Raw genomic sequence first — 10,320 nt, 5'->3', positions numbered from 1 at the left:
AAAAAGGCCTCAATTTAAATTGAATATACATCTCAACCCGGATCCGCTTTAGCAAAAACCTTAACGACATAAGCACGGCATGCTAAATGGGTCAAGACGTAACGATGCCTTACGGCCACCATGTCAACGAGACACGAAGTAGGCGCTTGGAAATAATTACGTTTTTGTTTCAAATGCTATGTGGAATTGTGGCTTAAAGTTTAGGTTGTTTGACGTCGGTTGTGGTACTTATGTTAACAATATATTTATTTGCAGTACCTACTTTACTAATACTGCCTCATTACTCGAATTAGATTTAAAATATATTAATGACTTGATAATAATGCAATTGGTTTAGTAGTTTTTATATATCTACAAAAATATAACGTATATATTAATAAAGTTAAATCATTGTAGTATGATTTATTAGAGTTTTTGTTGTTTCAATTTATGATGCTTTATTACTCAAAATTTATTAGTTTTTGTTGTTTCTGTTTATGATGCTAAAGCAAAATATTTACGCAAATAATGATAAATCGAGCCTTAGGCTCCCAATGTATATATTCAAAATAACATCCATAATTTTCGTAGCTCCGTGAAGGCTTTCATAACCCAGCCCTTGCGGTTGTCCCAAGCAACGCGTATAACTCGATTGCGAACTAATGTGTCATGTTGCACTTGCACTAATGTGTTTTAGCTAAACTGTTCTGATACTGGGTTCTGATTTTGTAGTTTAGTTTGTAAATATAGAGATTTGTTTTTTGCTTGTAAATATTGTGCAGATATAAATGCATGGAGATAGAAATGCATGCATGGTGAGCAAACATAAAATTAAGTTTGTTTTTTTTAATAAAAAAAAAACATCAAATAGACTTTTGGATTGGCTTTCATTTATCTTTCTTCCATGTTGTATTTATATTCGTCTATTTTTATCTTTTGCATTATCTGATTTAACCATTTCGTTTACAAATATAAATAATGTTCAATTTAAAAGTGTTAAATCCTGTAAAAGTAGGAAAAATAATACTTTATGCGCGTACTTTATATCTTATAAATATTTTTAAATTATAATTGACTAGTAATTTGTTCTATTAATCAAACTATAAATAACAAACAAGTAAAGTAATCATTGAATTCAGTAAAATAGTTAGATACAAACTTCTGGAAGTTTCTAAACCGTTGTTAAATAATACCCTTCGTACTACATACGAACTCTGTCAATATTAAACATAGTTTTAATTGTTTTCCGTATAGTTTGTATCAGAATTGTATATTTGATAAACCTTCATAAAGTTTTCATAGAATTTATCCGTACCTATTTGTTATAATAATTCCTAGAAGGATGTTATTATTTCTTCAAAGATTGTATTTAATATTTATGGCAACATTCGTATTTCATTAAATATTTTTATAATAAAACATTTTTTACGTATAAATGAAAAAAATGAATGGTTTGATAAATGCAATTAAATGTCGCCTTTTAAATACCTAGTTTAGATTCGTTTATTCACGTTAAGTTTATAGATAGTAATTACCCGAACATAATATAAAGTTATTCTTGGTTTAATTAAAGTACAAGACTAATAAATTTTCCACAATAGTAATCGATCCAATCCTATCTAAAGAAACTCTTTGCAATGAAAGTCTAGTCCCTCTTCATATTTGTATAGGATTTTAGACGGGCATAAGATATAATAGGCTGTCAATATCAGAAGGTTAAAGAGAGGACATGACTCCAATACATGAGTATGAAATATATAACTACTAGCTTTCCGCCCGCGGCTTCGCCCGCGTTTTCAAAGAAAAATCCACATAGTTCCCGTTTCCAAGGGATTTCCTATCCTATCTCTCAAGTTGGATCGAACTGCACATGGTGTGCGAATTTTATTACAATCGGTTAAGTGGTTTAGGAGTCCATTGAGGACAAACATTGTGACACGAGATTTATATATCTTAAGATTAATATAATGCGAAAATTTGACCTTCTTAAATGTTTGCCTGATTTTAATATATTTTTTGAGTAACCGTGGATGAATTCTTAGAAAATCTTAAAGAGAGTTTTATCATATTTATATCATAAGGCAATATTATAGAGATTAATATTATTTTGTTGGTTTGGATGACTAATAGTTGTATAGTATAGATTGATGAATGAGTGAATTCCTTCACACACAAAAAAAAAAAATCGATTAGACGAGTTTTTTTTGCGATCATTCAATCACAGGTCTATCTAGAATCACGTTTTTCATCAAAACATTATATAAATAGAACAAAACCCAAAGAAAAACCCAAAAAAATCCGGTTAAACAATCACGAAAATAGCTCGGTCAACCGGCTTAACTCGAAATACGCATTGAAACAAATTCGCCGCGACCGCTCGTCTGAACTTGATGTAATATCCGCTGAATCAATTCATTGCCGTCCACCATTACCGTACAAAAGCACATTCAGTTTACGCTCCATGCGTTTAATTCATGTAATCAACTCTCGTACCTATCACACGTGTTAAAGGTGTAATTTGGTGTGAATGCCTTATGCACGTAAATTGTTAAGTAGCTTAAGAGCGGCCTGATTAATTGATGTCATTGTCCATTTAGCAGTTCTGGTTATATTTTAACGAAATTGTAACAGCGGTTATATATAAGGTGTGGCATAACAGAGTGCAGGTGATTTTAAAATAATACAGTTATCCTAATGATATTTATATGCGAAAATTTATAAGATTGTATGAAATCGGTGAAATTATATTGATACTTGACAGTAAAGTAGCTTATGTATAAGAAACATCTAAGAAATACCTACTTGCTTATATCCGCGGACGAAACCGCGCGGCACAGATAGTGGGTAATAAGGAAATAACACATTAATAGGATCTGATGGCAATTCAATATATCAATTCCGGTAGTTTTAATTTTAATCATATAATAACGATATTATCAGAAATTTCAGCTAAATGATGATGAAAGGTAATAAAGGGTTCTTCAGCAAAATAGATTCGATAAACAAGGAACTTCACAGAAACGGCCAATATCAGTTTCTTGTTATTTAATAGTTACAACTATATGGAAACTTGTTCAAGTTTCTAGAAATTGTTTATAACATTATTTTGTATATAACAGTGCTCTTTCAGCATTCCTTGAATGATTTATTTATTAACCAATTTATTTACAACAACCTATTCATCACTACATAGCATAAAACAAAGTCGCTTTCTCTGTCCTTATGTCCCTTTGTATGCTTAAATCTTTAAAACTACGCAACGTATTTTGATGTGTTTTTTTTAATAGATAGAGTGATTCAAGAGGAAGGTTTTAGTATATAATTTATTAGGTTTTAGACCAAGCGGGCGAAGCCGCGGGCGGTAAGCTAGTATCTATTAAAAAGCACAGTGACTAAAATGACAGGAAGAAATGACCTCTATTAATACACCACAAACGTTAATTCAGCCTACGATTCTCCAAACCCGCTTAAAATAGTTTCATGTTCCTTAAATACGGAGCTATGAAGCCACAATTAGTTCCTTTAAAATTGAAGTTCCATGTTCAGCGAAAGCTTGTTTCATTTAGTTTGCAAATGCAATTAAAGGGTTAATTTACGATACAAAATCGAGTTCCCTATTCTTGGGAAGTTAGAATGAGGCTCTCCTCAAGCGTCGACAATGTAGAACTCGGATAGCGGTGGAATTAATTTTACCTACTGCAACTTAGTATAATTGTGTTTCGTGTCGTTGGTTGTTTCTTAAGCATTTAAGGGTATTGCTCTCTTTATTTTTGAGGGCATTTTCATAAATGATAAGGTACGTTTATTTTGTTAAAATTAAATTCAAATAAACTTACGAATTTCGAATAGTATCTGCATCTATCTAATATATGAAACATGTACAAAAAAATGTAAATTTGAAATAATTTGAATTTGAAGTCATCTACATTATTCTACAACAATGCCTTTAACTGCGTATGAACTTTTCACGTAGCAACACAAACTTCAGCTGAACGAACGTAATATGATAAACAGTAACAAAGTTAGGAAAATTATAAAACACGCATTCGCACCCCGCTACTAAATGCAAACAGTCAACCGTTTTGCCCAACTCCGGCTGTCGTTGAATTCAAACATAGGGTAACAGAAAAGCCAAATATCGATGAGCTCCCGTATCAGTCAATATTGTGCGATACGTGATACAATGCTCCACAATGGGAGGGCTCAAATAGACTTGGTTGCAAAATGCAAACTTTATAATTGGCCATAGCCCTTGAATACTGAACCCTTGCTATGGGATTGATAATTAACTCCACGGATCTGTGACAATATCCAGCTCCCAGGACGAGAAGCAGCAGTTTGGATAAGTTGTTTATACGCAAAATTGAGCCTATTAACGATGTAATAAATATCAATTTGCGTTACGAATTCCGTCTGAAATATAGTCATAATGACTAAGAATATGTAATCGTGTTTTTAAGGTTAAGTAGATACGATTTTTGTTCCAGGTATTTATATGGATCATATCTATTATCATTTTTTAATTTATCAAAAAATTTACTGTAAGATAAAAATCTTATGCATCTTCATTAAAATTTTGAAAGTGATGAATCGGCTATCACGTACCTATATAAAATTTCATACTTTAGAAATCTAAAATATTTAAAGGAATTCTGTGTAGATAAGCTAATATATTCTATGACTTGGCCTAAATCCTTTCTCCCATAGAAGACGTTCTATGCTACGAACTGAATGGATTCCAATTTGCTTGTCAAATAGGACTGCGTCAATTCATGGCTTTCATATACAACGGATAGACTTCTGTAACATGCTGTTAATATTATATAACTTGATAATATAGTGTTTGTGAATAGTGCGTCTCGGTTATTGAACGGGTCTTGATTGGTTTAGGACTGTTAGAAGCCATTTGTCTTGCTGTAGAATACACATTTAATAGCGATGGTCGAGTATAGGTTATCTTCAAGCGTAAACTCTTACTACGTTCGCTCGAAAAAAACTGGCTCAATGTTTTCTATTCCTTTTCATCAAATGTTGCAGTTTCCATATTGTTATATAGGTTGTCCACAATCGTGAAACAATTAGAACATAGAAAAAAAAATATATTTGTAGGTTTATGTCAGTTGTTACTAATGTGGAGTTAAATGAAAACAATACTACTAGTGGCATGTTTTATATTATAAAAATAACTATGTTACAAAAAAATCGACTTCAAAAACGGAGAAGCAAAAACTCGAAAAAGTTGAGTCTATAATATAAATTACTGACTTCCTATGGCCACCTTCCGATTCCATCATCAAATGAGAATTTTTCATCTGTATCCAATTTACATACGTATACAAAATTTCAGGTCAATCGGTAACAGGGAAGTGAATCAAAGTTACTTACAAGATTTTCCATTAAGTTATCGAGATCAGACAAAAATGCTCATAAAATAAAAACTACTGGACCTACCCGAATCAATCGAAACCATTCCGCATCAAACAAAAAAAGAATCACGTAAATCGGTTCAGAAACCTCGGCGTAATCGGTGTAAATACATAAAAAAACCTCCTCCTTTTTTGAAGTCGGTTAACAAAGCCTTGAAAATTGCGTGCGCGTGATGATGCGTGTTTCTTTTCAGCAACTGTCATAGTAAAAGCATAGCTAAATAAAAAATCAAACGATTACTATAATAATATGGCGTGACTTAACCAGTTAGGGTGAGTTTCCCTCTTATTTTCCAACAAGTCCGCACTAATTTAAAACCCGAATCTCAAGCCTAAGACAGTTTGACATGGAGCTAGCGTGTTTGTCCAAAGTTCAGTTGAATTCGTAAGAAATGGAAGAGTTTTGCCTGCTGGTTTCAGCAATACGTTTTAGCAACGTCTGGTATACCAATGCTGTTTTATAAATGTTTAATTGAGGAAGTGGACTCGGTGATCTAAGATGCAGTGAAACGGACTTGTATACGGGACATTGACATGCGATTTACTAGAATTTCAAATTGATGCATCCTTTGAACTCGGCTTGAGGGCAAAATCTTCATTTGAAATTTGGATTTTGCAGGACGAATATTTTATGAAGGAATGTTTTATTTCTAATTTTCTGTAACTCTTTATGCATATATTTTTATGAAAATGAATTGAGTATTTATTTCAAATCTTTTCCCATAATTTACTGTTATGATAAATAAATAAATTACTTTGAGACGTATAAAATAAACCTGAATATCCGTAGGATTAAAATTATTATTCATTGTATTTTTTATTAATATGCATACAGAAATATTCATTTCGTATTGCATGACATGCATAACATTGTTATGATCATTACATACTTTTTTATAAGAAAATCAAACATTGTTATTACATATAGAAACAAATAGGCTCACAATAACAATCGCATTCAGCAGCTATAGATCTAAGTGAAGTCTAGACCGGGCCCGCGTGACCAGTCTAAAATTTCCTTACACGAAAGCTCTTTGCAGTTGACAGTTAGCTGGTAGGGGGAATTTGTTTCCGTCACAAATATTGTACTACCAAATTAGAATTTTCAACTCCACTGTTCTAACTTGTTAGCGTTTAATTTAAAGCAAGTGCTTCAAGTCTTTGTTTGCGATTATAAACAATGGAAAAGTGAAAAAATTGTATTATGTATAGACTGCGATTCGGCTTAAAATACTTTGTACATTTTTGAATACAATAATGTCAAGCGGCTAAGCTTTTTAGCATGTTTAATTTTTGAAGTGAAACTTTTATTACATCGCCTCAAACTTTTTGGTCTGTGTAGCGCATGTCGCGTGTATCGCGGCAACCGAGTAGGTATTACCTACTCGGCACGCGACATGCGCTACACAAAGCAGTGTTCCGAACCGTTCGAACAATTTCATTTTACCGGGGTTTCATAAAACCACACCCTTGGATATGTCGCCATGACCTCACCTTCACCGAGTAGGCCGAGTAGGTAGACCATACCTATTACCGAGTAGACCAAGTAGACTGCACCTTCGAGTAGACCAAACCTATTACCGAGTAGACGAAGTAGACCGCTCCTTCGAGTAAACCAAACCTATTACCGAGTAGACCAATTAGACCGCACCTTCGAGTAGACCATACCTATTACCGAGTAGACCAAGTAGACCGCACCTTCGAGTAGACCAAACCTATTACCGAGTAGACCAAGTAGACCGCACCTTCACCGATTAGTCCAAGTAGACCATACCTATTACCGAGTCGACCAAGTAGACCACACCTTCGAGTAGACTAATCCTATTACCGAGTAGACCAAGTAGACCAATCCTATTATCGAATAGACCAAGTAGACCACATCAATTTCCGAGTAGACCAAGTAGACTGCACCTTCACAGAGAAGACCAAGTAGACCGCACCTTCACCGAGTAGACCAAGTAGACCGTACCTTCACCGAGTAGACCAAGTAGACCACACCAATTTCCGAGTAGACTACATCAATTTCCGAGTAGACCAAGTAGACCGCACCTTCGAGTAGACCAAACCTATTACCGAGTAGACCAAGTAGACCGCACTTTCACCGATTAGTCCAAGTAGACCAATCCTATTATCGAATAGACCAAGTAGACCACATCAATTTCCGAGTAGACCAAGTAGACCGCACCTTCACCGAGTAGACCAAGTATACCACACCAATAGACCACATCAATTTCCGAGTAGACCAAGTAGACCGCACCTTCACCGAGTAGACCAAGTATACCACACCAAATTCCGAGTAGACCAAGTATACCACACCAAATTCCGAGTAGAACAAGTAGACCGCACCTTCACAGAGAAGACCAAGTAGACCACACCAATTTCCGAGTAGTCTACATCAATTTCCGAGTAGACCAAGTAGACCGCACATTCGAGTAGACCAAACCTATTACCGAGTAGACCAAGTAGACCGTACATTCGAGGAGACCAAACCTATTACCGAGTAGACCAATTAGACGATGATAATGACATGGTCTGTGTAGCGCATGTCGCGTGACGTACGATAATTATTATCGTACAAATACGATGATAATGAGATGATATGATAATTTCTATCATGCAAAATTCGTGAATTTATATTATGTCACCTATTATGAAATTTTGACGTGTTTCATATCGAACTTTCATGGGAACAGTGAAATTATAATATTAATCTGTGATTAATATTATGTTCCTAATAAAGCTGTAACGGAACGTAACCATTTGACATGCTATGTTGTGACGTTGACAATCTGTCTTCTGAGTTTTGACCAATGACTAAGGAATCCTATGGACAGGGCATAATGTTCTATACAAACAACTGATTATACAAATATCATGCATTTCGATACCGAAATAATAAAACGAATACTGTCTCTTTCTAACTAATGAATATTCTGCTAAGTGAAAATATATGACTATACGTCAGTCAGTGCTAATTCTATACCGTTTGACATTTGAAGTTAGCTCAAATACCTACTGTGGCCGGGCGCCATTTTATGTTCTCGTTATTATGATGTACATGCTCTGTCATTGCTCCGTAGTAAACATTGAAAAATATTGAATATTTTTGTGATTGTGACAAACATTTGTGTCTAAAACATATAGAGTGGTCAAGGACAAATAGTGGCATAATACCAAAGCGCAGTATTGTGGGATGTGGCTCCGGAAAGAATGAAAACTAGAAAAGTTTGTCTTTGCACCGGTATGTATACGTTTTGACTGAAATATTAGTTATTACTTTGCTGATTTACTTATTTTCATGTATATTGAATTGAGGAGTATTCACAGACTATGTTCAGTGTAAAATTGTTACCAAATATAGCTTTATTTTGTATATTTTCGTTCTAGTAAAATAATGAATTTGGGTGCTAGTGATGACTTATAATATCGACATCAGCAAAATGTTCGATGAAGACGTGCGTCTCCCAAGGCTGTGTCATTAATCTTAAGAATAGTTGCTTTGGTGAATACACTTCCAAAATAACAAATTAATTTTGCCAAGAGCAGCAGAAGGAAAAATAAAACACTTAAATTTACCTAATATGAATTTTAACTTAAGTAAGATTAATCGCTTTTATAGTAGGTACTATAAAAATGTATTTATAAATAAGTCAGGTCAGGACTAAAATTATAATAACCTAAAAATTCATTTTTTGAAGGTTACCAAGAAGTGAAAATAGAAAAGGAGAATGGTTAGAAGCAATTGAAAATGAAAATATCAAGCCAAATGTAAAGGATATAATATCATAGTATGTTCCCTACATTTCCCCGAAAGTGCTTTCAATAGAACAATGGATGTGATTAGTCTGCACGATGATGCTATACCAGTATGTCTGCCGCTGCATTCACACAGGGTGAGGTTTTTATCTGTAGACACGTGATGTCTTCCAATTTACTTTTGGTCTTTTTATTTAGATTTAGGGCTGTCATTTATAATCTAACGTTTCTCCTATTTTGAAGGAGGCCTGTGAACAAACTGAGATGGTTTTATATGATTTTTTGAGTACAAACTTGGGTGATATTTGGTTGTTGAAATGTTATTGACTGAGGGAAAGTGCAATTTACTTTAAATACATGGGGTGTTTTAAGTTATTTTTCTATTCTTTATAAATTTATATTTATAAAGCATTTCAATGCCATAAAACCAAAAATATAAATTCAAGTTCCGCTATTGTAAGCCCTAATGTTGATATTAATTTCAAACCATCAGCATTGCCCTTTTAATTAAAATGTATTGCATTTTAGTTTAAATGTAAAGTGAACAATGCTAGTTAATGTAAACTGTGACATTTCATTTCCAGGTACCAGTTGAGCCTCAAATCCCGAACTCAAAAATGAACAGAGTGTATCTGAGTGCATTCCAGGCTACACAAAATAGTTTAGCTCTATAATTTTCTCTATTATTATATATTATTGTTTTTTTTGTCTATTATTTATAAATAAATAAATACAATTACTGTATATTGTGTTGTTCATCGTAATAAAATACTATTATATACCTATATTAGTATATATTATGTTGTTTCATTATATTACATTCCTCAAAACTGAAATTACCAAATTGTAAGTCTACCGTAATCCTTATATCGAAGTCAAAATTGAACTGGATTTATCAAATTATACAGGGTTAGCTATCTTGTCCGGCGAGGTTGCTGGTGTTTTACAAGTAACCCTGTATAGGTGTTACCGTCACGAGCAGCCATCGTCATACTTAATTTTATTAATTGGCATTGTCATTTTTTCCATTTGTAATTTTACTTCTATGTTTTGTACAATAAAGTTAAAATAAATAAAAAAGAGTGTGTGTTTATGTACACGCGTTACAAGTTACGCGCCAAAAGAAGTATAACTTCAAAAAAAATATATTAATATTATT

The 10,320-nt window shown here is 33.5% G+C and overlaps 1 long non-coding RNA gene across 2 annotated transcripts; it reads left to right on the top strand.

Moving 5' to 3' along the window:
* The first annotated feature begins 8,604 nt into the window (after positions 1-8,604).
* On the top strand, positions 8,605-9,905 carry LOC123696802. Of its 2 annotated transcripts, none has more exons than XR_006752128.1 (3): positions 8,605-8,646; positions 9,104-9,298; positions 9,746-9,905. It is a non-coding gene; the product is annotated as an uncharacterized LOC123696802 (long non-coding RNA). The 2 variants fall into 2 exon arrangements; XR_006752127.1 differs by lacking the exon at positions 8,605-8,646 and adding an exon at positions 8,965-9,002.
* The last annotated feature ends 415 nt before the right edge of the window (positions 9,906-10,320 follow it).

This window comes from Colias croceus, chromosome 13 (assembly GCF_905220415.1).
Source record: "Colias croceus chromosome 13, ilColCroc2.1".
Taxonomy (NCBI): domain Eukaryota; kingdom Metazoa; phylum Arthropoda; class Insecta; order Lepidoptera; family Pieridae; genus Colias; species Colias croceus.
The sequence above is the reverse complement of the archived record's forward strand: the minus strand, read 5'-3'. Positions and strand labels throughout refer to the sequence as shown.